This window comes from Miscanthus floridulus, chromosome 11, assembly GCF_019320115.1.
Source record: "Miscanthus floridulus cultivar M001 chromosome 11, ASM1932011v1, whole genome shotgun sequence".
NCBI lineage: Eukaryota > Viridiplantae > Streptophyta > Magnoliopsida > Poales > Poaceae > Miscanthus > Miscanthus floridulus.
The window spans coordinates 96,987,967-97,015,499 of NC_089590.1; the positions used below are offsets into that span (position 1 = coordinate 96,987,967).

The 27,533-nt window shown below is 43.5% G+C and overlaps 1 pseudogene; it reads right to left on the bottom strand.

Annotated features, from left to right (window-relative positions):
• Positions 1–16,967: 16,967 nt before the first annotated feature.
• Positions 16,968–19,113, bottom strand: LOC136494100 (2-methylpropanoate--CoA ligase CCL4-like; annotated as a pseudogene).
• Positions 19,114–27,533: the final 8,420 nt, after the last annotated feature.

Below are 27,533 nucleotides of genomic sequence, written 5' to 3' on the forward strand. Positions count from 1 at the left end.
ATTTAAACCTAAACCATGTCGCTCAAAACCAACAATAGAGTTTAAAGTGAGATCTAGGATGGTTAATGACGCTAATCCCAAAAGGATATTACAAAGAACACCCCATCTAGCAAGGCGATATTTCTTTTTGTGCTGGTCACGTTGCCGGAAGAAACGCGAGTGACAGTAATCTAATTTCTGAAGGATTCCTCTAGGGACCTCTGTCGGTGTTTTTGAACCACTGACGAGTAAATTTGTATTTGTACGTCTGGCTCGGATGGTGTGCTCGGAGGACACAAGGGTTTATACTGGTTCGGCGCGGAACGTCCCTACATCCAGTTCGCTGCTGCTCGTGTTACCGGCACTTGGTTTGCAGTAGGGGTTATAAATAGGCGAGAGAGGAAAAGGATCCCAAGTCTCTGGTAGAAGGAGTGAATGGGTGCAGAGAGCTCGATTGCCGCTCAACCGTGTGCTCGTGTGAAAGGTCCTTGTGTGGTTTTGGTAATTGAGTGACAACCCTAGGTGGACTAATTGTGTTTATGTGAGATACACATGTGATTAGTCCACAAGTACATGTGTGTGAGCAACATATGCCGCGAAGGTGAAAATAGTTTGGAGATGTTGCAAAGCTCACACATGTGATGATGAAGGAGCTTATTGCACATGAGACATGACATTGAGTCATGTGATCAAGGTGGAGAAGATCAAGACAAGACTTGGCTTGATGGACCGGTTGCAAGCGTGAAGGGCAAGTCGGAGGCTTTGGAGCGATGGACCGCGTGGCGGTGAAGCTTGAGCAAGACTTGACGCTGATGGACGAAGGCAACGGTGAAAAGCAAGTGAAGTCAAGATCGATGAACCAATATGATCACGTGATGATATGAAGTAGATCATATCATTATTGATCATGTTGGTGCATGTGTTGCATCGACATTGGAGGAGATGGAATGAAATGCGCAAGGCAAAGGTATAACCTAGGGCATTTCATTTCACCGGTCATAGGTGTGTAGAGAAGTTGATGACCGGGTTTAGGATAGATGGTCGTACTATCAAAAGGGGTAAACTTGTTTACATATCGGTCATCTAGTGCCACTCGAGTGATCTAACTTTACATCATCGCTAGGATCGAGTGGCGTGGCAAGTTGAGTGGCTAATCCTTAGGAAAATGTTTATGAAAAGCTAACACACATACACATGGTGGTGCACACTTAGTGGTGTTGGCACATTTTCAAAGGAGAATAAGTTTGAGTTGTCGTGAATCAACTTAGAGAAGAGAAAAAGGTTTTTCGGTGTACTCCAAACTATAGGATGGTCCTTGGATTAGAGTATTGTTTTGATCCATTGTGATTTGGATCAAGTATGCATGTGGCATGTGTAGCCCTCTTAGTAAGCTTTCCAAAATATCCAAGATCATCGAAATCGGAGTTCGAAGCTAAGAGTTATAGCCGTTTTAGCGCTGAAAGATCTGTGACCGGACGCTGGCGCAAAAAACGATCGAACGCTGGGGTCCAGCGTCCGATCAGCACCTACGAGTCTGGTCACAATGTCCGGTCAATGTTTTTAGCATGTCCAGAAGTGATCGGACGCTGGGAGAGTCCGGTCAGTGATGACCGGACGTGTCCAGTCACTAAAAAACATCGTTGGAACCTCTCTATAAGTGACTGGACTCTGGGTTTCAGCGTCCGGTCGTTATGACCTGCGCGTCCGGTCAGTACGCGCTTTGCCCAGTGAAGGGGTAACGGCTATTTTAGCCCTTGGGGCTATAAAAGGAGTGTGTGGCCGACCTTGGGCTGGCAGCTTAGCACCCTCACGCCTATGTGGCTTGTGTAGGAGTGCTTGGATACCCTCTAACTCACTTGTGCTTGCAAAAGTGCGAATCGATTGCGAGTGAGTGTGATTCTAGTGCGTTGCATTGTGAGATTGCATCGAGTGGCACTAGGTGATCGAGTTGCAAGCTGATGGTGCTTGTTACTCTTGGAGGTTGCCACCTCCTAGATGGCTTGGTGGTGGTCTCCATCGAAGCCCGCAAGAAGCTTGTGCGGTGCTCCGGAGAAGAGCTTTGTGAGGGGCATTGTGCTCGCCCCGCAGGAGCCGTGAAGAGCAACTCTAGTTGAGCGTGTCATTGAGCTACCCTCACTTTTAGGGTAGGTTCTTGCGGTGCCCGACGTGCGGTCTTGGCGGGTGATGCTAATTAGCCACCGAACCACCAAGTGTTGGCAAGCGGTCGACACAACGGAGACGTAGCGTGTTGGCAAGCACATAAACCTCAGGAGAAAATCATCGTGTCAACCTTGTTCTTCCCGTTGGTTTGCAATCCCCTTACACAAACTTGTGATTACTTTTATATACATTGTGCTTGTGTAGTTGCTCTTGTAATTAGTTAGCTTGTGTAGCTCACTAGTTACCTTCTTGCTTGTGTAGCATAGAAGTAGCTCCCTTGCATGACTAATTTGGTTTGTGTAACCTTGTTAGTCACTTTGCTTAGTTTGTGTAGCTAAGTATTTACGCTCTCTAATTTGGCATTGGTTGCCTTGTTATTAAGCATTGCTAGTGAGCTTAGTTGGATTTGTGCTTTTGCTTGCTAGCATGTGTAGGGGCTCCCTCATTGCTTGAAATACTAGTGGCATAGGTTTATGTGACCTTGCTCCTAGAATTGGTTAGGCGAGCTCTAGTTAGCCCAGCACTTTTGCTGCTTAATTAAGATCTTTGTAAGGTGCTAGAGAACATAGATAGAGAGGTGTAGTCTTGGCTAGACTGATAGTTTTAATTCCGTACTTGTTTTGGTTAGCCGACGCGATTAAGTTTTAGAAATAACTATTCACCCCTCCTCTAATCACCATCTCGACCCTTCAAGTGGTATCAGAGCGAGGTCTCTCATTTGTGGTCTTTACCGATCCGAGAGGATGGCAAACTTTGGGCAAGAAGTTGTTTGTGACTCACATATTTTTGATGGCATACACTATGCACGGTAGAAACGTCACATGCTTAATCACTTCTGTGAATTGGGTCCCAAGGCATGGTGGATCATTGTTGTTGGTTTTTCTCATGATGCTTTGGATAAGGACAACCTAACCCAAACGTAAGAGGATTGCTTACAACTTGATCATCGTGCTCTTTATTATCTAATGTGTGCTTTATATGATGATGTTTTTAGACATGTGTGGGACTTGGAAAGTGCTCATGATATGTGGATGGCACTCCAAGCCTTCTATGGTGACTCCTCCTTAAGTGATGATGGGAAATTCAAGAAGGAGGATGATCACAAGGTGGAGACACATGAGTGTGTTGAGCATAATCACAATTTGGTGATTGTGGAAGATTGCTCCACCTCATGGTCAAGTGATGATGATGATCGATCCACTATAAGTTCACTTGACAAGGTTGATGATGATGCCATAAGTGTTGCACATAAAGATTCTACCTCAAGCACACTTGGTGGTGATCTTGGTGATGATGGTTCATGCTCGAGCCATGATTGTCATGCTACTACAAGCTCTTCTACATCACCACATTGTTTCATGTCACAAGGTGACATCAAGGTATCAAATAATAATGTGGTTGATCATGTTGATTCATATAATGAGCTTGTGAGTAGACTTGCTAGCATGACCATGTCTTTAGAAAATGAGAAAGCTAAAACAATAAAATTGGAAAATGAAAACTCATTTCTAAAGAACTCTTGTGAAGAACGTAAGAAATTACTTGATGCTTTTAAATCTTCACATGATGAGCTAAAATTGAATCATGAGACACTACTTGCATCTCATGATGAATTATTAGAACAACATGCTTCTCTCATTAAAGTGTTTATAAAGAAACTTAAAAATAATGAGAGCTCATCACATGGATCAAATGATAAATTGCAAAATATTGCCAACCCTTGTGATGTAGGCAAGAAGCATGTATCCACCTCTTGTGATGATTTATTAGATATGCCATGCTCTTCACATATAGATGCTTGTTCTACTTCTATGTCTTGTGAGACTAACATTTTGAAGGAGAACATTGAGCTCAAAAGTGAAGTGAAGAAGTTGAGCAACAAGTTAGAGAGGTGGTACAACTCAAAAGTCACCTTTGAGCACGTGTTGAAGACTCAAAGAAACTATGGTGACAAGTGTGGTCTTGGCTTCAAGAAGAAGATGACAAAGGGCGAAAGAAAGAGAGAAAGAAAGATGAAGAAGCTACAACAAAGAAAGCTCTCTCATACCATGTGCTACCGGTGTCATGAAGTGGAACATCTTGCAAATGGTTGCCCTAGCATTGAGAAGCTCAAGAAGATAAAAGAAGAAGAGAGGCTCAAGCATGTGAAGTGCTTCAAGTGCCGCACTTGGAGTCATCTTACCTTAATATGCCCAACCAAGCAATTGGTGAAGCAACTAAAAGAGCCTCAACCAAAGCCACAAGTTGAGCAAGAGAAGACACCCCAAGAGCAAATCAAGATAAACCATAAAAATGGTGGTGATTTGATGATAAAGAAGAAGAAAACTAGAAGGGGTGAAAAAGCAAGAGAAAGAGCAATGCGTCCAAGGATGAATCAAGATGCAAAGCAAATGAGCAAGAACAAAGAAGAGGAAATGGAGAAGATTGCTCACATGAGATGCTATAGTTGTGACACATTGGGCCACCTAGCTTCGGGTTATCCAAACAAGCTTGAGAAGAAAGCTCAAGTAAATAAGGACAAGCAAGGCAATGAGAAGCACAACATGAGCAAAGAAGAAAAGGCTCAAGCAAAGAGAAAGTGCTACTCATGCCGGGAAAGGGGACACATGGCACATTCATGTCCCCTAGGTAACACTCCTAATATTATTTCAATTGATGATGATTCTATGCTTAGGAAGAATGGTAATGGTACCTCTATGGTTTTTATTGCAAAATATTCCGATACTCATACTAAGGCTATGCCTAAGTATGTTGCTCTTAACTTGAGAGGACCCAAAATTATTTGGGTACCATCAAAAAGTAGATGATTGATTGTAGGTACCATTGGCATTAGAGACTTGATTCAATTGATTTCATATTGATCATCATATGTTGAGTCAAGATATGAAGCCTAGTGCACATCCAAACCCAATGCTAAGTGAAAATTGAGTGAAGTCCAAGTGCTATCAACATACAAGTGTCATATTCAAGTTGGGGTAATTTATTAGAATATTTGATGGCTTGCAAAAATATTTGAGTTGAAACTTGATAATTGGATGATCATAAGCTAACCAAGGTATATCTCTTGTTGATCATTTCATTTGGGTGCATATGAGTTGATTGAATTGGATAAATATGCAATGTTGCTTGCTATAAGTTGATTGAATGGATAATTGCTTAGTAATCAAGTTTGGATTGATTTGTGTTGGACAAATTCATGAGATGACATTTAGTAAGTGGATTAAATGGATTTATGTCTTGTGAAAGTATTCAAACAAGTTGGTTTCAAGTTTGATTCATACTTGATGAAGTATAGCTCAAGTGATTGAAATCTGTCCTATATTGAAAATCTGAGCTAGCTGTGATCTTAGCCATGTTTGAGTGATCAAAACTTATTGGATTGGCATGAAAATTGGTGTACATGCTCTAGACTTATGTTATGAGATTCTGTAGAAATTTTATGAGAATTGGATAAGATATGCCTTAGTTTTGGAGTGAAACTTATCAGCTATAGTGCAGCAGTTTTCAGCATATAGCACTGATGGAATAATTGAAATCTAGTAGCAATCTAGAAGTCAAATAAAGCTCAAGTTTTTACAGCTGCTAGATAACTAAGTGAATCACATCTCCACCAAATTTCGTGGTATTTAGATTTGTACTTTGGGAGATATGCTTATTTTTTTTAAGGGTACAAAATCTGCCAGAAAAGTGACAAATATTGGATTGATCTAGAGTCACTTTAATTGAAAGGTCCTCAAATTGAAAACATGTTTAAGAGTAATTGAGGTACCTTTGTTGGTTTTGAGATGATCCAAAAGCATAACAAGATATGAGTACAAGGTTATTTAATTGTGGAGTGTACTTTGCACACTTTTGGTACTCAAGATGAAAATCAAGATCAAACTCAAGTTAAAGATGAAGTTTAAGCTCAAGTGATGATTGGAGATCATTTGGTAGAAAGAAAAAGACTTAAACAAGTAGAAAGAAAAGGACTTAAAGAAGAAATCAAGGTTACTCATCAAGTTAAGTCCATCACTTGAATCAATCAATCAAGTTATTTTAAGTGAGGGTCAAGAATGGTTCTTGGAGAGAGGTCACTTCTCCCTAGTGTAGGGGCTTGCCGCCTATGTGTAGGTGAACCAAGTGTGGTACTTGGAAGGCTAACATGGAAGTGGTGATCTGAGGAACATTTGAGATGCTTAGTTGAAGCAATCAAAAGGGTTGATCAAGAAAAGCAAGCAACACCCAAAAGAGAGCTAGTCATGATATTTCAAGTAGTATTCTCAAATTGATGCTCTCATGTAAGTAAAGATGAAAAGAAGAAGCAAGCTAACCACAACAAGAAAGTGTACTTGATCATAAGTGGTATTCATTTCATATGGGTAAAGAGTGAAATTCAAAATGATGTCTATTGGTCTTCACCAAGCTTATAATTGGACTTCACGTTGCTATTGGAGTAATGAATTAGAATCTATGTGACTATCCTCTACTCCAACATAGCAAATGTATCATTATAATGTGCATGATCATTTCATCCCTTACTAGTATGCAGTTAGTGCATATAGTACATGCTTCATAAGATCATGCATAACAAATAAAATATTTAAATTCATAGCCTACCACTATTGCTTGAATGATAAATTGATCTAGCGGTTAGTATATGAATTTATTCATGAGCTAGTAAAACCAATTACTTGACTTAATTTGGATTGCTAACAAGTGACAAGTACAACATTAGCAAGATAACCCTTACAAGAGGTGTGAAGAAGCTTGTCATTGGTTCAAACCGGACTTGAAAGCTTAAGCAAATCAATTTAGTTCAAGTCAACCATAGAAGCTCATGATAGTGATAATAGTACAAGCATAAGACAATAATACAAATGGATATCTAGTTTGTTTGTTACAAGTGGTATCTAGACTCAAGTATTTCATCAAAAATCTACAAGTAATGTCTAGATCAACTCACAAGTGATATCCTATAAGTGGTACTCATGAAAATAGCAAATGTTCAAGAAATGGTTTTTATTGATAAATTCAACAAGTGGTTCTATACTAGAAGATTCTTTCAAGTGGTATCACATCTATACATGTCATCAATCATGCAAGACGATGGTTCCACAAGTGATCCTCAACTTTAAGTGATCATCAAATGAAGAATGCACCCCTCACCCATAAGAGCTCAAGTGTATCAAATGGATGACCCATGCTATCACATAGGGGGAGGTGTCACACAAATTGATATCAAGATCAAAGATTCTATGTGTGGTATCTCAAGAAGCCCTATGTGACAGAACCGCCTAATCTAATGTCTTCCATGAGTGCTTGTCTTCTATTAGACACTAAGCACTCGAAGGAGGACACTACATTACTCGGTTCCATCTGGCACAACCTAGGGGAGAACCTAAAATTCCACATTTTTCCATCAGGATCACAAATGAGAGAATAAAGTTTACATCATGATTAACCATTTCTTACATCACTTTTAGTACAATATCAGAGTATAATAGTTATTGTATAACAACAGAATGTAATCATCTCATCAGAGTTTATGAACAATTTATTTGAACAGCAGAATATAAACATGTGGACAGAGTTACAGCGGAAATAAACATCTATTCATGGCATGATGAAGCATTGATAAATAAACTACGACAACAGATTATGAAACTTTCATTTATAAAAGCATTTGGTGAGAGTTGTAAATAAAAACTACGATCGCGGCGTAAAGGAATTCTCTCTAAGCCCACCAGGAGGTATCCACACACAAGGGTCAGCTCTAGCATCCATCTGCCACCTGCAACAGGGGGAATAAAACCCTGAGTACTCAATTATACTCAGCAAGACTTACCCGACAGGAGGAAAGAAAAGACTCCAAGGATATGCAAGGCTATCTGGCTTGTGGGTTTATTACATTTGCAGGAAGCATTGCTAAGAGTGCGTCCTTATATTTGATTTTTATTAATAGCCACATTGGTTCATTAACTAATCATTCTATATAAGCACCTGTGTTACTTTCAACCAGGTGGTAAGCAATCAGGTTTCCTTTTTCCATCTTTCATCTTCAGTTCTTACTACGGTGATAGACCATAGACAAGCCGTACTGAATTTCCCGATGATTCGTGAATCAATGCCCTCAGCTGGGTATCCCAAAAACACATGTCCCGCTTATACCTCGGGCACAAGCAGGACCAACCCATCACTCTCCTGTCCTAGGGTCCAAACTGGGACTCCAAGCCCCCGCCCCTAAGTCCTGGATTCAGTGCGGTGCAAGGACCTCTTCCACCAAAAAGACACCCTGACAGTCGGTCCGGAAAGAGCCGGAACCCACGACAAGAGAGCAACAAGTCTTCCAAATGCCCATACACAAGTATGTGCTTAGAATAATAAGTCTATGATTTGCCTAGAGTCTTATGCAATGACCGGTCCTTAACCGACATAGACAGGAAAAACAGTGTAACTAAGCTATGCCCCGCATCCACGGCGACACAACCTCTTACACCTACCAATACCTAAACCATATCCCTGCCCGGTCACCATTTTCCTTTACACCATTTTTATATTTTTCAAGTGATAATAATCCAATAATATATTTTCTATCTCTCGCGAGTGACAGACAATCACTCGACTTCTACCGGAGTCCTGTAGCATAGCATTCTACACGATCATGTCATACTAGTAAGACTCATAGGATATATTAAAACATAATGCACAAATATAATTTAAACTGCAAAAAAGTAGGGGTTATGCACCGGGGCTTGCCTAGGTAAGATATATTAAAAAGTTAGTATATGCATCTTCAGATCATCCACCATCAACTGAATAGAAAGCCCATCGAATCATCTCCTAGAGATAATACCATCACACCATCTGCAGATTCCCAGTCATCCTTCACTTGATCTGTTGACCCATCATCGTACCTATATGATATGCATTGATGCAAATACATAGATGTAAATAATCAACGATAGCTGAATGCTTAGAAACCCGATCATGCCGCACTAAGCTAACGAGCTAGTTCTAACGACGTCCGTACTTAGGCTACATATATATGTTGTCGGATAAGGTGTTATTTCCCAACAATTATTTTAGTTATATAAACCAAGGTTGTTTCTTTATTCTATTCTATCAATTTAATCTTTATTTGCAATAGGACATCATTATTTATTTAGCACACTAATTATTCCAGAGCTACAAAAATTACAGTGAGTACCTAATATTGCTAAGAGCCTACTGTAAAAATTTTAGATCCAATACTGTTATCAATTTATCACAACAATTCCTACAAGTTATATTTTTATAATATTAAGTACCTTAAATTAATTATATACCTTCCAAGAATATTATCAAACTATGTGGACAAAATATACTAACAGATAGATCATAATTTTAGAAACCTAACAAAATTGGTTTTATAATTTTTGAACAACTACACAAATTTATATCGATTTTACAAGTTAACTAGAAACATATGTTAGCAAAACATTTAGAAAATGGAAAGGCCGGCGGCAACGCCCTTTCGGCCTAGCAGCCCCCATGGACCGCAGACGCACAGCGCTCGCGCGGCCCAGTGGCACAAGAGCAGGTCGGCTGAAAGCCAAGGCGCGGCGATTGCTGCCCAGCCAGCAGGCCCATGCACGGCCCAGCGCGGCGCGGAGCAGGCCGCTATCACGGGACGCACGGCGAGCGGTCCAACAGGTCCACGCCAGCAGCGCCAATGGCCTAAGCGGCAACGCAGGCCGGCCCAGCGTAGCGTGGCCCAGTCTCAATGCGGGTTTATGCAGAAAAGACCCCCGATTTTTAGCTAATCAACCTACAATCAAGCTTACTATTCTAACGAGTCAAGTATTTCGCAATAAGGACCCTGTATAAAACTTTTGCTTGGATTTATACCCTTCACATCATCTTCAACAGCAGAGGACGATGGGGAACAATCTGCCTGTGGCGGGAATAGCATGATGAGGCTGGGGAAAGGCACGGAGGCGACAGACCACCCACCGGCGAGCTGCACGTGGAGCCCACGCGACCACGCCTTGCCGCGGCAAGGCCCAAGCTAGCCCCAGGTAGCCTGCCCATGAGAGCCGAGGAGGCAGGCATGCCGGCAGTGGTAGTGCCGGCTAGGCGAGGATGGCAGGACGACACGCGGGGCTACGGCGACGTGCGTGCGTTGGTGCTGGAGCTGTGGAGTCGGAAACCCAGCGTGACCGACAACGGCGGCAGTGTACGGCGTTGGGCAACGGATGTAGAGGTGTCGTGCGGGTCACAACTGAGGTGAAGCGGCTCCGCGGCGATGCTTCACCGGCTCTAGGCAACCGGCTAGCCGCAGCAGGGCGCTACAGCGTGCATGGCGTCAGGCGCAGCCGTGGCACGAATGGAGGGGGGCGCCGTGGAGCAGCGGGCCATGGGAGCGCCAGACGGGAACGTGGCGCGGGGAGGAAGGGGAGGGGACACCAATGCTACACACGAAGGAGAGGAGGCACGATGGAGCTACGCATGGCTCGAGACAAACAGCCACGACGGCGAAGCTATACCGACGCGGACGGCGGTAGCCATGGCATGGCGACCACGGCATGCAGCAGTGCTGGATGGGCGGGCGGCATGGGACGCTACAACGCGGGGGTAGAGCAGTGAGGCAGGGCAAGCAAAAACTGGACTCTAGTGCATGACCTTAGGGCTCGCACGCGCAGGGGAACAGGAGGAGCCGCGGCAGCACAGGCGCACACGTGGAGAGATAGGGCGACGGCGGGCACAGCCCTGGCTGGTTGCTCGGATGGGCGGCTCCAGAACAAGGAGGAAATAGGGAGGGCAGCGCTGTGGCTTGCGCATGGCGTGCGCCGTGGAGAGGAAAAGGAGGGACACGAGGAGTGGGCCACGGCGACACGACGCTATCTAGACGGTACTCAATTCAGAAGAATTAATCAAGACACGCAAGGGTAGCCACAGAGGCAGGCAGGACAGGCAACAGAGAGGGTGATGCGATGAAGGCTCGGTGGTCTTCAAGCAAGGTCGCAAGGAAACAAACACGTGTGGCACATTGAGCAAGAAGCCAGGCCAGCAGGCCCACGCGCGCGAGGTCACGAGGAAACAACATCCAGTACGGCCGCAGTAACCAGCAGGTAGACGAGCGGAGAACAGAAAGAGCGAGGAGCAGTCGGTCAACTTATACAGTCCATCGCTACCAGTAGCGTTGAGTATGTTTGCCCTTTCTTCTAATTCTTTGTTTTAGAGTTATCGTTGTAACGTATATATATCTAACAGTTTACTAATTTAGATAATTTGTAACATCTAGGCACAGGAAAATTTCAACAAAGCTCGAATTTAAATTTGATTCAAAAGCTATATATATGTATATCGTTCTATTTATTAATGTATTTTATTTTATTTATAAAAATTGTTTTTCATGCTTAATCTAACAGGACAAACCGTTCGCTAGCATCGTCGTTCGACATTCCTAAATATCTTTATGCACTGAGTAATTTAACTTGGGCGCTGATTCGAGTCCACAAAACTAGGTCACCAATTGACTTATCACATCAAGTATATTAAATAAAAGAAATTCTGAGAAACTCATTTTAAAAATTTGATCTAGGCCTAAATCGCGGTGCTAAACAAGCTCGTAACACCAGAGATGTTACACCCTACACAAGATACAAGCGGTATAAGTTAAAAGTGGTATCTTCAAGTGATGTCATTCCAACAATCAAGTGATGTCCATAAAAAACGCAAGATTCAAGCCTCAACTATCTACCCCAAATGGATACCTTTGCATAAATGAGAAGCACACCGTTTATGAAAATTGATGACAAAGAGGGAGAGATTATATAAAGATATGAAAGCTTTAAGATTGAGATTGTAGAAATGAAAACTTTGGGAGAAATTGAAACAAAGAAGTAGAGGTTGGACATGGACATGGACAAAGAGGGAGCAACATTGAAGAAAAGAGATAGATCAAAATTCTTGGACAAGAGAAGCACACAAATAGGGGGAGCAAGCTCATAAACTTTGATTGATTGTATTTAATATATACATATTCATGTGCTTGCTTGCATTGCATAAGTTCTTAAATTCAATATGCATGCTTGTGTGAAGTATGCTAGTTGTAGAATTTGATTGATGAAATGAAAACTAGCATGCATAGGATAATAGCTAGATACTTGGTATGCTTTTCAAGTAATGCTAGTACATTGGTTTTAATGTTGATCTCACGAGGTATCTAGTAATTTTATTTCCAAGTGATATCTAGCTAACCATGGTGCTAAGGATGAACTTAAAGGTGCAACTCTGATTGGTATCACGCTTCAAAGGTTTACTCTATACACCTCAACATCATTTAGTAGTAATTACTCACCCACAATTTCAATCTATGCATATGTGCGAGCTTCAAAACAAACACTCTAGCACATATGTAGGGGGAGCTAATACTACCATTTTGGGTTTGTGTTACTTGTCCAAAATCATTTACACATGGTAAAATTACTTGGGCAAGCAATATTAATTTAAAAGAGCTTAATTTCTATATCTTTGTAGAGTTGTCATCAATTACCAAAAAGGGGGAGATTGAAAGATCCTTGTGTGGTTTTGGTAATTGAGTGATAACCCTAGGTGGACTAATTGTGTTTATGTGAGATACACAGGTGATTAGTCCATAAGTACATGTGTGTGAGCAACATATGCCGTGAAGGTAAAAATGGTTTGGAGATATTGCAAAGCTCACACATGTGATGATGAAGGAGCTTATTGCACATGAGACATGACATTAAGTCATGTGATCAAAGTGGAGAAGATCAAGACAAGACTTGACTTGATGGACTGGTTGCAAGCGTGAAGGGCAAGTCGGAGGCTTTGGAGCGATGGACCGCGTGGCGGTGAAGCTTAAGCAAGACTTGGCACCGATGGACGAAGGCAATGGTGAAAAGCAAGTGAAGTCAAGATCGATGAACCAATATGATCACGTGATGATATAAAGTGGATCATATCATTGTTGATCATGTTGGTGCATGTGTTGCATCGACATTGGAGGAGATGGAATGAAATGCGCAAGGCAAAGGTATAACCTAGGGCATTTCATTTCACCGATCATAGGTGTATAAAGAAGTTGATGACCGGGTTTAGGATAGATGGTCGTAATATCAAGAGGGGCAAACTTGTTTGCATATCGGTAATCTAATGCCACTCAAGTGATCTAACTTTGCATCATCGCTATGATCGAGTAGCGTGGCAAGTTAAGTGGCCAATCCTTTGGAAAATGTTTGTGAAAAGCTAACAAACATACAGATGGTGGTGCACACTTGGTGGTGTTGGCATATTTACAAAGGAGAAGAAGTTAGAGTTGTCGTGAATCAACTTAGAGAAGATAAAAAGGGTTTTTGGTGTACTCCGAATTATAGGATGATTCTTATATTAGAATATTGTTTTGATCCATTGTGATTTGGATCAAGTATGCATGTGGGATGTGTAGCCCTCTGAGTAAACATTCCAAAATGTTCAAGATCATCGAAATCGGAGTTCGGAGCTAAGAGTTATAGCCGTTTTAGCGCTGAAAGGTCTGTGACTGAACGCTGGCGCGAAAAACCACCGGACGCTGGGGTCTAGCGTCCGGTCAGCACCTGCGAGTCCGGTCACAGTGTCCGGTCAGTATTTTTAGCATGTCTAGAAGCGACCGGACACTGGGAGAATCCGGTCAGTGATGACCGGACGCGTCCGGTCGCTAAAAAACATCGCTAGAATCTCTCTGTAAGTGACCGGACGCTGGGTTTCAGCATTCGGTCGTTATGACCTATGCGTCCGGTCAGTGTGCGATTTGCCCAGTCAAGGGGTAACGGCTATTTTAGCCCTTGGGGCTATAAAAGGAGTGTATGGCCAGCCTTGGGCTGGCAGCTTAGGACCCTCACGCCTATGTGGCTTGTGCAGGAGTGCTGGGATGCCCTCTAACTCACTTGTGCTTGCAAGAGTGTGAATCGATTACGAGTGAGTGTGATTCTAGTGTGTTGCATTGTGAGATTGCATCGAGTGGTACTAGGTGATCGAGTTGCAAGCCGATGGTGCTTATTACTCTTGGAGGTTGACACCTCCTAGACGGCTTGGTGGTGGTCTCCGTCGAAGCCCGTAAGAAGCTTGTGCGGTGCTCTAGAGAAGAGCTTTATGAGGGGCATTGTGCTCGCCCCGCGGGAGCCGCGAAAGCAACTCTAGTTGAGCGTGTCATTGAGTTACCCTCACTTTTGGGGTAGGTTCTTGTGGTGCCCGACGTGCGGGCTTGGCGGGTGATGCCAATTAGCCGCCGAACCACCAAGTGAGCGGTCGACACAACGGGGACGTAGCGTGTTGGCAAGCACGTGAACCTCAGGAGAAAATCACCGTGTCAACCTTGTTCTTTCCGTTGGTTTGCAATCCCCTTACACAAGCTTGTTATTACTTTTATATACATTATGCTTGTGTAGTTGCTCTTATAATTAGTTAGCTTGTGTAGCTCACTAGTTACCTTCTTGCTTGTAGCATAGAAGTAGCTCCCTTGCGTGGCTAATTTAGTTTGTGTAACCTTGTTGGTCACTTTATTTAGTTTGTGTAGCTAAGTATTTGCGCTCTCTAATTTGGCATTGGTTGCCTTGTTATTGAGCATTGCTAGTGAGCTTAGTTGGATTTATGCTTTTGCTTACTAGCATGTGTAGGAGCTCCCTCATTGCTTGAAATACTAGTGGTATTGGTTTGTGCGACCTTGCTCCTAGAATTGGTTAGGTGAGCTCTAGTTAGCCCGGCACCTTTGTTGATTAATTAGGATTTTTGCAAGGTGTAGTCTTCGCTAGACCGATAGTTTTAATTCCGCACTTGTTTTGGTTAGCCGACGCGATTAAGTTTTAGAAATGATTATTCACCCCCCTCTAGTCGCCATCTCGACCCTTCATCGTGCCGTGCTCTTGTATTTTTATCTCATGGTCCGGCCCCCTTTCATGGGGCGCCCTGCTTCCCCTTTTATAGGCGAAGGGAAAGCGCGGGTTACAGCGAAGAAAAAGGAGAAGAACAAGAGAGAAGAGAGAGAAGAAGGTTTCTAGGATTGCTGGGTCCTTCTTCTCCTTCATCCGGGCCCCGCCGATCCTGTAGATGTCAATAGGGATGGCTCCACGTCGTGGCCCTGTTCATCACTGGCGCCTTGCGCAAGCGTCATCTGCCGGTCATGGCGTTCCACTCTGTCCCGACGGACGTCGTAGTGAACTGACGCGCCTGTCAGCGTCCGTACGAGGATTAGGCAGAACAGTACCGACACGCCCAACACTGTTCTTGATGTGAATCGCCAGGTATGGCTTGTCCATGGCCACGAGTTACATCGAGGCATGCCAGCCTCTTTTCTTGATGTCAGAGTTTTGACCTAGGCCCATACGCTTGGACCTAGAATGGTTGGCGGCGGTATGGGTCCCCGTCGGACGAGATGGAACCTGCGTCCTTGGGGTCGGGCGAGACAGAACACGAACCCAAGGGGTCTGGCAAGACGGAGCCCATGGCGTTAGGGTCGGTCGAGACGTTTTAATACGTCTCGAGCCATCTGGGGGAGTCAGCGTGGATGCTAACCTCCTTACTTTGGGTATCCCTAATAACGATACCTGATAACATAAAAAAAGGATAACTTAAACATGGCTAAACTAGTTAGCATCGAGTTAATTAAGGCAAGCCTCCCTCCAACCGACAACAACTTTTCTTTCCAACTACATAGTTTTTTTCTTTCTGAAATTTCTACTCGGTGAATACCCAATCCTTTTTTGATAATTTCTTATGATGCATAGGTATACATAGATACCTAAATGGAAGGCCTCCTAACTTGCATCTGAACAATTGTGTATACTCTTGTTCACAAACCTTGGCTGCTCCGTAACAAAACAACTCATTTTTCTCAAAAGGATATTAATATTTAAGTCTTAAAATCAATTTTTATACAAAATGAATCTCAAGGACCACGAATGTCATATCCACCTTTGGTCTGCACTAACTACCCACACTTAGAATTATATACGTATAGTATTGCTTTATTATAAAAATTGAGTTCTTACAATTATTTTGTCAATATAGATAAGTCAAAAGTTTTAGATCCTGTTTGGATATCATGGTTTATAGTTTTGGTTAAAGTTAAGGGCTAAACTTTAGATTACTTTAGCTTTTTTGTGGTCTAATGAACTAATGCCCTTTTTGTGAGACTGTCTAAACTTTAGACAGAAATTTAGATCACTTGTTTGAAACCTCAAGAACTAAAGTGGTCCAAAATTTAGACTATGAGATCAAATAGACCTAAGTATTATAGGCCAAATTATTAGTTAGATATTATAAAGTTTAAATCTTGTGCATGTCTTATGAACATGACTGGAGGGAGCAGTATTATAATTGCTCCCTACTCCTAGCATTTACTTTTTTTGGTATGCTCTGCATGTTACAGTACGTACATCTGGAGTTGAGCATTTCTACTGACAACGATAGACTGCATGAGTTTTTCCTGCCCAGGACAAGCAGAAAGGACACAGGCCCAAGTGTGCTAATTTGGTTTTTGCATCTTTGGGTCAAAAAATTCCTGACGGAGATTTCCATTCAAAAATAAAGTACGAGTAAATAAATATATCAAGAACAGGCATTAATTAAGAGACAAACAACATTTCAAAAATCTGAGGAGGACTTTTTTTTAGATAAAGATCTGAGGAGGACTTTTGAATGTTCCATTTTTATAATTGTGATTTTTGAGCTGTTACCATCATATAAACTCAATCCAAAATAAAATCTAAACTTCAATAGTACAATCTGGGTTTTCTTTCGTCTCCATAAAGACACACATAGTGACACAGAAGTACTGAATTTTTAGAGTTTTATTAGGGCATAGACCCAATCTTTCAACTATATAGCCAAAAGAGCTGTTGGTCATGTTAGTATCATAATACTCATACATTGAACTCGGATAAGCTTCACATCGTATCAATGACCACCAGAAGATGAAATGGAGACAAATCTGCTGTACCGGTAGTATCAGTGTATCACTATCATAAACCCTTTCCAAGAATCGGTAAGGGGGCTTTGCCTGTGCTGCTGCTGCTGCTGGCGCTCTTGCGGGTTGGCCCCATCTCCTTGGCAAGGTTCCGGAGCACGTACTTCTGGATCTTCCCGGTGGAGGTCTTGGGCAGCTCGGCGCGGAGCACCACCGTCTTGGGCACCATGTAGTGCGGCATGCGGTCCCGGCACCACGCGATGACATCCGCCGCGGTCACCGCGCCCGGCGACCCCGACCCCTCCTCCTTGAGGCTCACGAACGCGCACGGCGTCTCGCCCCAGAACTCGTCGGGCCGCGCCACCACCGCCGCCTCGTTCACCGCGGGGTGGTTGTAGAGCACGGACTCGACCTCCACGCTGCTGATGTTCTCCCCGCCGCTGATGATCACGTCCTTGGACCGGTCCCGGATCTCCATGTACCCGTCCGGGTGCATCACGCCGACGTCCCCAGTGTAGAACCACCCGTTGTCCCGTATCGTCGCCCTGGTGGCCGTGTCGTCGTTGAGGTAGCCGAGCATGACGCACCCGCTGCGGAGCACGATCTCGCCCATCGTGGACCCGTCGCGGGGCACGCTGCGGCCGGTCTCGCCGTCGACGATGTCGACCTCGGTCATGCCGGGCGTGCGCACGCCCTGCCGCGCCTTGAGCCGCGCGCGCTCCGACGCGGGCAGCTTGTTCCACTCCCCCTTCCACGCGCAGCTCACCACCAGCCCCGCCGTCTCCGTCAGCCCGTACCCGTGGGTGACCTCGAAGCCGATGGACTCGGTGCGGTGCAGCACGGCGGCTGGCGGCGGCGCGCCGGCGGTGAGGGTGCGCACCTTCCCCCGGAGCGGCCGCCGCGCGGCGTCCGGGGCGTTGGCCAGCATGTTGAGCACGACGGGCGCGCCGCAGAGGTGGTCCACCCCGCGCCGCGCGATGGTGGCGTACACCTCGGCGGCGTCGACGCGGCGCAGGCACACGTTGGTGCCGCCCACCGCCGCCATCCCCCACGGGAAGCACCACCCGTTGGCGTGGAACATGGGCAGCGTCCACAGGTACGTCGGCTGTTTCGGCACCGCCCATTCCACCAGCGTGTCTACGGTGATCAGGAAGATGCCGCGGTGGCAGTGCACCACGCCCTTGGGCGCCGACGTCGTGCCGGAGGTGTAGTTCAGTATCATCGGGTCCCACTCGCTGCGCGGCCGCACCCACGCGAACTCCGGGTCGCCCCCGTCGAGGAGCGCCTCGTACGTCAGCGTCCCGGGCGGCGCCCCGGGGAACTCCTTCTCGTGGGGGTCCTCGACGGGGATGACGCGCGGCGCCCGGTGCCCCGGCGGGAGCTGCCTCAGCGCGTCCCGGACGAGCGGCAGGCTCGCCGGGTCGGCGAAGACGAGCTTGGAGCCGGCGTGGCGGAGCAGGACGGCGACCGTGCGCGCGTCCAGGCGCGTGTTGATGGTGTTGAGCACGGCGCCGCTCATGGGCACCCCGAAGTGCATCTCGTACATGGCCGGCACGTTGGGCAGCAGCACGGACACCTACATCGGTCGACGGAATCCAATCCAGCGATAGATTCGCCGAGAGCAGAGCGCGGTGTCATCAGTTGCCACTTGCCACAGCAGATGGGATGGGAGCCCATCCGCGGGAATTATTGAGCGAGGGAAGGGAACGGGCGGCTTACGATGTCGCCGCGTGAGACGCCGAGGGAGACGAGCGCGGAGGCGAGGCGGAGGCAGCGCCGGTGCGTCTGGGACCAGGTGTAGACGGTGTCGTGGTAGACGACGGAGGGGACAGTCGCCGAACACGGTGGCGGTGCGCTCCAGGAAGCCCAGCGGCGTGAGTGGGCAGGAGTTGGTCGGGTTCGCGCCGAGCCTGTCCATGCCGCCCGCTCGCGTTGGTCGCTGGCCGGCGCCGGGGGCAGGCCTGGCTGTTGCGTGCGCGGAGACGGCCTCCTCACCGGTCCAGCTCGCGCAGCGGTGGTTGCACGTTGAACGCCGAGGCGGAGGCGGAGCAAGACACGGAGGCAGGGGTTCTTGTATGACGACTGATGAGAGGCAGAGGCAGGTGGTTGGCTGCCTTGAGGCGGCTTCTCCTGCAAACCCGGCTGCACGATGGGGAACCGACGGCCAAGATCGAGTGCAGCGGTGCAGGTGGAAGAGTAATCTGGATTCGAGAGACCAGCGAGGTCGGTCAGTCAGTACTCCCTCCGTGCTAAAAAAAAAAGTCGTTTTATACTGTGATATGATCTCCAAAGTATTACTTTGACTTTTCGTTTTTATAAAAATATTTATCAAAAAGTGATATGTGTATATTTTTATCAAAGTATTTTTCAAGACAAATCTATTTATATGCCTTTCATATTTCCAAACTCAACAACTTAAAAGTTATTCATAATTTATATTTTCAATGTTTGACCCAAACCTAGTCCCAGACGACTTTATTTTTGAGTACTGAGGGAGTACTCAGTAGTCAGTCAGAAGACGCTAATCTATGACGGGGATTGAAAAATACGATACCATTTTCAGCCTGTTCAAAAATTAAAAAAATGGATTTTTTATTTTATTATTTTTTGGTTTCAGTCAGGGTTTATTAGTCATGTTATAGTATTTTTCTCTTACAATAAACTAGCACCAGTCGAGTTTATCATACCAGAAATCAACCAGCGAATAGGCTGTTTGTCTGGTCTCGCCTCTGAATTTTAGCTGATTCGGTGCATGTTTTTTCTTTTTTCATCCAAAGGGGAGCAGCATGTTTTTTTCTTTTTTCATTCAAAGGGGAGCAGCATGTGAAAGTCGTTTTAGGATAATAACAACACAGCATGTGAAAGTCGTTTTAGGATAATAATTTTTGTGACTGGTTGGCCTCTTGGTCAGCTACTGCTGTGCTGTTATTATCCTAAAACGACTCTAACCTCCCCGGCTGTCATGGCGTCACAAAAGAAACTCTGCATCGAACCCATCGAACAAACCGTACTCTATTTCGCTTGTATGTGCACTACGGGATAAATTTTTTGAATTTTTGTCCTTGACTATACATGTATATGATTTTTTTTTCATTTTTGTATTTTTTAGAAATGATTTTGCATACCAACTCTTGTATGTGATTCCATATACGTATACACTATATATGTGCCAAGTTTCGAAATTCTTAGATATTATAATTTTAAATTTAGTTTTACTTTTTTCACCGAAGGTGCTGTGGTTTTCGTCATATATTTTTTCCCGTCCCATGATGCAGCGTGAATTGGAGGTTGGAGCACTGCCACTTCACTATAGAGAGTGAAAGCATGGGTTTTGATTCTTCCATGGTATCTTTTGTATTATTGTACTCCCTCCATTTCAAATTATAAGTCATTTTAAGAATTTTGGAGAGTCAAATGATCTCAAATTTGACCAAAATTGTAGAGAGAATTATAAAGATTTTTGACATCAAATAGGTATTATATGAAAATATAATTGATGAAAAATCTAATGATATTTAGTTGGCGTCATAAATATTATTATCTTATTATATAAATTTGGTCAAACTTGAGATGCTTTGACTTTCCAAGATTCTTGGGATGACATAATTTGGGATGGAGGGAGGTCAAAGTTATTATATTCTAGTATATAAGTATACTGTAAGGGTCTGTTTGGCGGAGCTTCTAAAACAACTTCTAAGATGAATCCAGGAGAACCTATCCCAAATATTTTTTTCTATTAAGAAATGATTCTATGATCATTATGCGAAGTGATTCTTTGAAATGAATTAGGAGGCTAGGAGCTAGAAAAATAGCTTCTCCTAATTTACTCCACACACGAGTCATTGTATGCATAGAATTTACCTTAAAGAATCATAGAGGAAACATCTTTAGTCGGAGAAACAGCTTTCACAAAGAATCTAAAACAGAAGGAGCTCTACCAAATATGTCCAAATTGTTCTAAAGATGAAAAGTTCTTAAGTTTAAAATGAGATAAAATGTTTTACCCTTTGAGGTACTATCTACTTTGAGACTACCATCTATTGGGGGCCATAAGAACAAAATTTTAGAAGAACAAATTTTTTTTCCTCATTTGTCTTTATTCTGCACTGCAAGGTTTTCAAAGTGTAACCTTTTCAAAACCAATGGACGTCAGAAGCAATGCCCACATATAGTACGAACATCACTAAATAGCATATCCTATATAATAATTTTATACATAGTCACAATGACCTTTCCTTTAGCTTTTCGGCATTGGCAGCTCGTGTTATTGTGCTGGTATATTTTTGTATTATTTTAGTAGTGAAAATTTCCAATTTAAATGAATAATGAATTGCTAATAAACTATATAGTTAAATAGTTAAATGTGTGCAAAGTGAACACCAACTATGAGTATCTAGTTTGCAATGTCATTTGGAAAAAATAGAGAAATTTGACAATTTAGATTGGATAGTAGACAATAATTATATGGATTTTTTGTGAGGGTATGGATTATGCACAAAAACTATGTGGATGAGGCACCAACAAATTGTTGGTAGCGAGTACCAGCACAGGCAAAACAAGATTTCTTAACAAGTAAATTATGGCGCACTTGGTCAATAATGCGATTTCTTCTTAACAAGCATAACAAGTTTTTTTCAGTTTTTATTGATCGTACAATGTTGATTGGGGTGTGTGTGTGTGTGTGTGTGGGGGGGGGGGGGGGGGGGGGGGGGGGCTAGAACAAATAAATTGTTGTTTTTATGGTTGATTTAAGTGCCAGCACCGTCCAGGTTTAGGAGCATTGTGGTGCAATTGTCAAAAACAATAAATGGCTTAAATTTTGTAACTGAATGCATTATTTTGGCTGCTAAGGCATCAACATTAAATGAGCCATATCCATATTGTCTACCTCTTGGTTCCAAGATTTCTTGACATTCATTATTTCCTTACTTCAGATTGTAATGTAGAATTAAATTTCCCAAAGATTTCTGCACATTTAATTTATTTTGTGTTTTATGGCTTGGACTTTTGATGCGGTACTGTCAGTTGGAGGATTCTTCGACTTTAATTTACAGCGAAACCCTTTGCATTGCATACTATAAATAGACCTCTCGGAGTAGCATCAATATTCATCATTTCCAGGGCTAGCACATATATAGGAACACTCTTTGTTCCTATAAACCACCGTACTAATCTGCGATGGGTATAATAAAACTAATCCTCCAAACCATGGTCTTTTCTATAGTTTTTACCATGTTTGCAATTGCAACACATCGAGCTTGCAGCGAGTGAGACTGTTACAAAGAGAAACTTGCACTTCTCTTCAATTGCAGGCAAACCCTCGCTCGTGGTACGGCCTATGAAGACCCAAAAGAGACATGCTGTGCCACCGTGAAACATCGAAAAATTGGCATGGTCTGCATCTGTAGCATAATTACTGCTGAGGACGAGCAAAAGATAAGCGTTAAAAAGCTTCTCTGCCTTGCACGCGAGTGCGGCAAGCCGCTTCCGGCTGGAAGCTCATGTGGAAGTAAGTGCCTAATGATATGCATCTTAATTTGTAAGGGGAAAAGATCATATTACTATTCTGTCACTAATTTTCTTAGTGATTTTCAAGTAAGAAAAGCAAGAATATCTCAAGCTAAATCATCTACTGATTTATTTTTTCTCAGCTTTGATCGTTCATGCACAGCCACTGTCGCCGCCACAGCCGAGGCCGCCCATAAGGGTTGAACAAGGCGAGGAACCAATCGAAGATTCGTGAAATGGAGAAATAAATGTGATCTCAGTTGGCTTCTCAATAGCGTGTTCGTATTTTGGCAAGTTAAATAATGTTTACAGATAATAATAGTACATTGTCAAAAAAAATTAAAGATAAGGTATACTTATGAGCATGAGGACCGGCCACGAAGGAGGAACCATATAGCCTCCATTCCTAGACCGTGTTGGCAAATTTGCCTAGTCCACGTAGATCCCTAGGACCATCGATTTTGAACGTCTGGGGCTGGATTGGCGTGGCTAGCCACGCTGGCTCTTAATCTCTTATAACTAAAAAGAGTAAAACGTAGGCACCATCTTCGTGTGACAAACGATCGCTATGTCGGTCTACCGAACCCGCGATCCGCGATGGCTTCGCTAGCGCGCGCCCCCGTCGATTTGCTCGCTCCCCGCACGTAGGGTGGACCCAGTCCCGGACACCCGGTGTCACACACGCTCACGAGATCCAAGCACCAATCACGCTCCCTACCCATCGCACGTGCGCCTCTCCTCTCTCCGCGCTCGCCCACGCCGCCGCCACACCCTCCCCCTCGGATCCTCCACTCACTTCGCCCCCGGCTGCCTAGCCCAGCAGTCGTGCCTCCCGGCAATCACGTCCAGAACCCGCAACAAAAAAGGAAGGCCCCAATCTTCATCTCCTACCAACCCCTCGGGCCTTCGGATCTGCATCGGAGGAGTTGCAGTCTCACCTCGATGCACGGGCCTCGTCACAGGTGTTAGCGCCACCGCTGCAACCTCATCACACAGGCAGGCTAGGGGGCGTGCACCATTGTCGCGTGGGGACTCAGTGGCCGAGGAGGCGGGTGCCGCCATGGCCTCGACGCATGATGGATGATGGGTGGCATCGTCGCGTGCAGCAGCTGTGACTCTCGACACCAGGTATGGTTCAATTTCACCATCTCTTCGCATTCTCATTGGTTTTTGGGTGTTGGTTTTGATGGCGATTTGTTTGTTGATGTCGCACTTCATGGACACGTCGGCTAGGTGGTCCTGTGGTAGCGACTGTGATCAGAATGATAAAAAATGCAATGCCATTTTGTCTCGCCTCGCTTCTGAACTTTCTGAGGCTGATTCAGTCAGAGCAGCATGTTTTTTTTTTCTTTTTTTCATTCAAGGCCTTGTTTGTATGCGTATGTATTCATCTCAATCCACGTGTGTCGTGTGTTGAAATAGATTTGAGTGTAATTAAACTAAATTTTATTCTATTCTACATCAACTTACGTGGATCGAAGTGAATATGCATGCATCCAGACAAGGCCCAAAGGGAGGTATGCTTTTCCTTTTTTCTTTAAAAAAAAAAGGGGGGGAGCGGCATGTGAAAAGTCGTAGGATAACAGCAGTAGCTGACCAAGAGGCCAACCAGTCACCAGTTTTACTGTAACCTCCCCGGCTGTCATGGCGTCACTAAAGAAACTCTGCATCGAACCATCGAAGGAACCGTACTCAATTTCGCTTGTATGTGCATTACGGGATAAAATTTTTTGAATAGCTTTTGCTATTTATCTGTTGATATTTTTTTTACTAAATCTATCAAATTTCTATACATTTGATTCTGCTTTAGGATTTGTGCTACAACTATCTACTAGGTCGCATATATAAAAAATCTGACAGATTTAACTACATAACACTCCCTTTTTGAATTTTTGTACTTGACTACACATGTGTGATTTTTTTCCATTTTTTTATTTTTTCAAAAATGATTTTGCATACCAACTCTTGTATGTGATTTCGTATATGTATACACTATATATATGTGCCAAGTTTCAAAATTCTTAGATTTCTAATATAATTTTAAATTTAGTTTTATATTTTTTTCACCGAAGTTGCTGTGGTTTTTGCCGTATATTTTTTCCCGTCCAATGACTCAGCGCGAATTGGAGGTTGGAGCACTGCCACTTCACTATAGAGAGGAAAAACATGGGTTTTTGATTCCATGGTATCTTTTGTATTATTGCATTAGTGAAAATTATTGTGTTCTAGAAAATAAGTATTTTTTTTCTGGCAGAGCTCCTAGAGCAACTTCTAAGATGAATCCAGAAGAAGCTCTGTCAAATATTTTTTTCTATTAAGAAGTGATTCTACGCTGATTATGCACAGTGATTCTTTGAAATAAATTAGGAGGCTAGGAGCTGAAAAAGTAGCTTCTCCTCACTCACTTCACACATGAGTCACTATATACATAGAATTTACCTTAAAGAATCATAGAGGAAACATTTTTAGTCAGAGAATCTGAAACAAAAAGAGCTCTACCAAACATGTCCGAAGTCCTAAAAATGAAAAGTTCCTAAGTTCAAAATGAGATAAAATGTTTTATTACCTTTGATCTCCTATCTACTTTGAGAATACTAGTGTCTTTTGGGGCCATAAGAACAAAATTAAAAGAATAAAAAAAGTTTTACTTATCGTCTTTATTCTGCACTGCAAGGTTTTCAAAGTGTAACCTTTTCAACACCAATGGACGCAAGCAATGCCCACAAATAGTATGGACATCACTAAAGAACATATTATCCTATATGATGATTTTATACATAGTCACAATGACCTTTCATTTAGCTTTTCGGCATTGGCAGCTCGTGTTATTGTGCTGGTATATTTTTGTATTATTTTAGTAGTAAAAATTTTCAATTTAAATGAATAATGAATTGCTAATAAACTATATAGTTAAACTGTTAAATGTGTGCATAGTGAACACCAACAGCGAATATTCTAATTTGAAATATCATTTGGAAAAAATAGAGAAATTTGACAATTTAGATTGGATACTAGACAATAATTATATAGAATTTTTTGTGAGGGTATGGATTATGCACAAAAATTGTGTGGATGTGGCACCAAAAAAATGTTGGCAGCCAGTACCAACACAGGTAAAACAAGATTTCTTAACAAGTAAAATATGGTGCACTTTTGGTCAATAATAATGTGATTTCTTCTTAACAAGTATAACAAGATTCCTTAACAAGTTTTTTTTTTAGTTTTATTGATTATACCCCGTTGATAGGGGCCTAGAACAAGTAAATTGTTGTTTTTATGGTTTAGGTGACAACACCGTACAGGTTTAGGAGCCTCATGGGCATCAACGTTAAATTTTGTAACTGAACTTACTATTTTGGCCGCTAGGGCATCAACGTTAAATGACCCATATCCCTGTTGCCTACCTCTTGGTTCCAAGATTTCTTGACATTCATTATTTCCTTGCTTCAGATTGTAATGTAAAATTAATTGCTAACTTCTCAAAGATTGCTACACATTTATTTTGTGTTCTATGGCCTGGACTTTTGATGCGGTACTGTCAGTTGGAGGATTCTTCGACTTTAATTTGAACCGAGACTCAACTCGTTGCATTGCATTACAAATAGACGTCTCTGAGTAGCATCAACATTCATCATTTCCAGGGCTAGCACATATAGGAACACTCTTTGTTCCTTATCACCACCATACTAATCCGCGATGGGTATAAAATTAACCCTCTTTTCTCTAGTTTTCACCATGTTTGCAACCCATCGAGCTTGGGGCGAGCGAGACTGTTACCAAGAGAAAACTGTAGTCGTGCAACCGTGACACATCGAAATATTGACATGGTCTGCATTTGTAGCACAATTACTGCTGAGGACAAGCAAAAGATAAGCGTTGAAAAGCTTGTTCGCCTTGCACGCGAGTGTGGCAAGCCGATTCCGGCTGGAAGCTCATGTGGAAGTAAGTGCCTAATGATATGTGTATCTTGATTTGTAAGGGGAAAAGATCATATTACTATTTTGTCACTAATTTGTCTTAGTGATTTTCAAGTAAGAAAAGCAAGAATGATCTCAAGCTGAATCATCTACCAAACTTTTTCTCAGCTTTGATCATCCATGCACAGCCACTGTCGCGTCGCCACAGCCGAGGGCTCGCCCATAAGAGTTGAACAAGGCGAGGGACCAAACCAAGATTCGTGAAATGGAGAAATAAATGTGATCTTAGTTGGGTTCTCAATAGCATGTTTGTATTTTTGGCAAGTTAAGTAATGAATAATGTGTACAAATAATAACAATACATTGTCCAAAAATTAAAGATTAGGTATACTTATGAGCATGAGGACCGGCCACGGAGGAACCATATCCTCCGTTCCTATTGACCGTTTTGGCAGATTTGCCTAGTCCACTTAGATCTCCAGGACCATTGATTTTGAACGTCTGGTGGCTTGGTTGGCGTGCCTAGCCACGCTAGCTCTAATACTAATGATTTTGAAAGTCTGGTGGTCAGGTTGGCGAGCGTAGGTGAGCGTCACGAGCCACGTCGTGAATTAAACCGCTCCCCTATTCAGTGTTGCTTTAGGAGTTCCGTGGTGTACTATGATACTAGTAACTCGGTGCAGAAACTGCTCACGCAATCACGTTCTTGGGCAAACTCTCCTTCTGCACAACCACGAGGGGTTGGCGATTTGTCAGGACAAATTTGCCAGCCATGCAGCAATTCAGACAATTTTGAGTGTTTAGTAGACAGAATCTAGGCTTTGTTTGGTGCAGCTCCCGTCAGTGGGCTTCGGTGATGGAGCCGTAGCCCTTATGACATAGCTGTTTTTTACTGCTCCATCTCCATACTGCAAAGCGGCTCTAGCTTCGTGTATTTAGCGCCACAAACGCTTCTCTAGATGGACTCGTTAGGTGTGGCTCTGTCCACTCTGATGTCGGAGCCACGCTAAACAGACCCCTATATTGTCTTGCCTCCTAGT